This window comes from Zea mays, chromosome 5, assembly GCF_902167145.1.
Source record: "Zea mays cultivar B73 chromosome 5, Zm-B73-REFERENCE-NAM-5.0, whole genome shotgun sequence".
Classification (NCBI taxonomy): domain Eukaryota; kingdom Viridiplantae; phylum Streptophyta; class Magnoliopsida; order Poales; family Poaceae; genus Zea; species Zea mays.
Window position 1 is genome coordinate 221,367,584 of NC_050100.1, and position 4,535 is coordinate 221,372,118.

Below are 4,535 nucleotides of genomic sequence, written 5' to 3' on the forward strand. Positions count from 1 at the left end.
TTCGCCTTCGCCGTAATGACCGCGTCGAAAAAGGTACGCCACGTCGTTCGACTTCGCATCCTTTTCCTTTTCCTCTTTCTCTCTCTTACAACAGGGACCGGGAAAGGGGGATACCCCGAAAAGGACCCTTCTCCATGAAGGAAACAGGCTCCGAGCCTCCCTACTGATCAGAGGTTCGAAGGCTGGCCCCTCGGAGGGGTTCAACAGCCGCCTCAAAGCACGTGGGCTCCACACCCACTACTGGTCAGAGGTTCGATGGCCGGCCCTTCGAAGGGTTCAACGGCCGCCTCAGGCCACTCGGGCTCCGCGCCCACTACTGATCAGGGGTTCGTAGGCTGGCCCTCGAAGGGTTCACAGTCGCCTCAGACACGGAGCGAGGGATGACCATGGGTACGTTCGATACATAACCAAGGCTCGGGCTACGCTCCCGAGGTACCCTAGGACATTTCCGAGACCAGCGGGAACGATCTTGTAACGGAATCCCACCAGAGGGAGGCATCGAGCCCTCGGACCCCGTCGACAGGGGACCGGGTCCGGCAGATCACCCGCAGGTACTTTTGGGCGCGCCTCTGGGCCTCTAGCCGACCCCTATCAAATGGGACACGGACGTCCGCTCGGATTACCCGCCAGCAGCTCACCGGAGACACCATGTTCGACGCCACCCGAGGGCAACATGGCGCTTTCCCCCTCCTCCTTGCAGAAAGGCGACGCAGGGGCTTATGTAAAAAAGTCGAGTCTGTCCCTGACCGTCCTCTCGCCCTGTGTAGAGGCTCGGGGGCTGCTCTCGCAAACCCGGCTCCGGCCAAACCGTTGACAGCGTCAAAATACCAGCCCGAGAACTTGGGACCCGACCGTGCACTCGGGCTACGGCTAGCTCGCATGAGGGAACAACTAGACCAGCCAAAGTGTTGCGAAGCGCACTAAGACCTCGAAGGAGTAAAACTACTCCTCTGAGGCCTCGGGGGCTACACCCGGCGGGTGCGCTCGCGCGCACCCCCCGGAACAGAATGCAACCGAAAAAGGCTGGTCCCCTTGCAAAAAAGTGTGGCAAAAGCCTCCAAGCGAGTATTAGTACTTCCTTGGAGGCTCGGGGGCTACTGTCGGGGACCATAATTAGGGGTACCCTCAAGGCCCCTAAATCTCAGCTGGTAACCCCCATCAACACAAAGCTGCTAAGGCCTGATGGGTGCGATTAAGTCAAGGATCGGTCCATTCAAGGGACACGATCGTGCCTCGCCCGAGCCTAGCCTCGAGCAAGAGAAGCCGACCTCGGAGAACCTACGTCTCGCCCGAGGACCCCCCCCTCCAGCAACGGGCACGCTATCGGCTCGCCCGAGGCCCAGTCTTCACCGAGAAGCAACCTTGGCCACATCGCCACGCCGACCGACCAAATCGCAGGGGCATTCAATGCAAAGGTGGCCTGACACCTTTATCCTGACGCGCGCCCTCCAGTCGACAGAGCCAAAGTGATCGCAGTCACTTCGCCGCTCTACTGACCGGTCTGACAAGAGGACAGTGCCGCCTGCGCCGCTCCGACTGCTGAGCCACCCGACAGAGTGAGGCTGACAGCAGCCAAGGCCGGCCTCGGGCGTCATAGGAAACTCCGCCTCGCCCGACCCCAGGGCTCGGACTCGGGCTCAGCCCCGGAAGACGGCGAACTCCGCTCCGCCCGACCCAGGGCTCAGACTCGGGCTCAGCCCCGGAAGACGGCGAACTCCGCTCCGCCCGACCCAGGGCTCGGACTCGGGCTCAGCCCCGGAAGACGGCGAACTCCGCTCCGCCCGACCCAGGGCTCGGACTTGGGCTCAGCCCCAGAAGACGACGAACTCCGCTTCGCCCGACCCCAGGGCTCGGACTCAGCCCTGGCCTCAGCCGACGGTCTCCGCCTCGCCCGACCCAGGGGCTCGGACTCGACCACGGCCACGGAAGACAGACTCGACCTCGACCTCGGAGGAGCCTCCACATCACCCAACCTAGGGCGCGGACCGACCACGTCGACAGGAGGCGCCATCATTACCCTACCCCGAGCTGACTCAGACTACGGGGAACAAGACCGGCGTCCCATCTGGCTCGCTCCGCCAGATAGGCAATGATGGTGCCCCGCGCGCTCTGTGACGACGGCGGCTCTCGGCCCCCTTACGGAAGCAAGAGGACGTCAGCAAGGACTCGACAGCCCCAACAGCTGTCCTCTCGCCAGGCTCCAGCACTCCTCCGACGGCCACGACACCACACGAACCGGGTGCCAAACACCTCTCCGGCTGCCACGACGGCGTGTACTTAGGGCGCTAGCTCTCCTCCGCTAGACACGTAGCACTCTGCTACACTCCCCATTGTACACCTGGATCCTCTCCTTACGCCTATAAAAGGAAGGACCAGGGCCCTCTTACAGAGGGTTGGCCCGCGCGGAGAAGGACGGGACGGCGCTCGCGCAAGGCCGCTCGCTCCCACTCCCGCGTGGACGCTTGTATCCCCCTACTGCAAGCGCACCCGACTCAGGCACGGGGCTAACACGAAGGCCGCGGGATCCACTCTCTCACGTCCGCCTCTCTCCGGCTGCTTTCTTTCCCCCCTTCGCGTTCCGCCTCGCGTCGACCCATCTGGGCTGGGGCACGCGGCGACAATTTACTCGTCGGTCCAGGGACCCCCGGGGTTCAAAACACCGACAGGTATAATATCTTACTAGCACCGACTACGTGCGGGTATACTTGCAGGCACATAATTACATAAATATTATATATATATATACAATGTATAATGTACGATATGGGTAGTTCACGGGCACGAGAAAACATTCGTTGTATTGATAATTAAACCCGAACCCATGGCTATTGGTACGAATTCGCGTCCAAACTCACACCATATAAGATTTATATCTCTGGACACACAGACAAAATATGCCCGTTGCCATTTCTAATAGAGATGGTGCCACACATTTCCGACCAAAAAATAGGGACAACGCAATGGAAAAATAACATGATGAAGATTACTTAGGTTAGAGATATCATGGCACTTAAATGGATGTGAACGTCAAAAATGATCCGATCTAGTTTAAATTATTATTTTTTTTATAAATTTATGGGAATTATTGGGGATTGAAAGAATATCCACTTCAAATATTTTTTAGGCTGCTTCAAAAAACATGGTTTAGAAGTGCTCTAAATACTTCAAGTCAACTCCGTTCTAGATGAACGCTCGTTTCCCTCCCGGCGACTACTTGCATCCATTACCGGCTATTGCTTCCATTACCGTCCGCGCTTAGCACTAACCACAGTGAAAACTGCGCCACTAACCGCAGCTTTAACCCCAATTCCATCAATTAGCGGCGACTGATAAAGTAATTAAGCCGGTGGCGAAGCATCCTCGTCCGCGTCCGCATCCGCACCGATCCGGTACGGGAGTTCTCGGCTCCGACGCCCCACGCGGCCCCGCCTCGCGCTCCTTCCTCGAACACCTCGCCGCCGGCTCTCCTCAGCTCCGCCGACTCGCTTCGCTGTCCTCCTCGCCCCCAGCCTCCTCCTGATCCCAGATTCGCCTCGCCGGCCCCCGGCGCCCGCCACGAGCGCCGTCAAGCGAAGCCGTTCTTCCCTGGCGCGCGCCGCTGGCGTAGCTGCCAGGCTCCTTCCGCCGAAGCACATCGCGGCCAGCTGGCGCTCGTCGTCCACCGTCGTCGCGGCGGACTTCGTCCTCCTCCCGGAAGCACAGATCCGCACAGGCTCGGCTGCATTTCTCCACTTGCTGGTAAGGAAGCTCGCTCCGATGGATTACTCCGAGGGTTAGTTCCGCCCTGGTCTTCCGTTTCTACGCTGCCAGCAATCAAGTTCCAACAAGTCGTCGATGGACTGCGATTTGTTCGCTGCGTGGTGGAGCAGCAGCACCAGATTAGTCTCCAGGATTTTTCGGGGGTCAGCTGATGCCCCGGGCCCGTCGCCAGCGAGGCCAGCCATGCCGCTTCACCAGAAGCAGGCGGGGCTCGCTGCTAGCAAGCTGGGCGTGGGGACCTCGAAGAAACACAGGGCTTTTGTCGCAAGCGATGAGCAGTGGTACAACAAGATTTTTGATCCGTCAAGCGACTTCATCTTGACATGGAACCGCATTTTCCTCTTCTCCTGCTTCGTCGCGCTATTTATAGACCCCCTCTATTTCTATGTGCCCAAGATCAGCTACGGCAGCCCCAAATTCTGTATCGGAACAGACACCCGTTTCGCCGTCGGTGTTACATTCTTCAGATCGATTGCGGATTTATTGTATGTCCTGCACATCATAATAAAGTTCAGAACAGCATATATCAATCCAAGCTCGACTCTGAGGGTGTTTGGAAGAGGGGATCTTGTCACAAATCCCAAGGAAATTGCGTGGAAATATATCAGATCTGACTTAGCTGTTGATGTGGCAGCTGCTTTGCCTTTGCCACAGGTAAATTGGTACTTCTATTGTTTTTTGTTCTTATTAATTATATAGTATACTACTTATGACCCTTGCTGATAAGCTGGTTTGTCATGAGTATTTGCTATTCTTGATCTTATTTTAGGCAATTA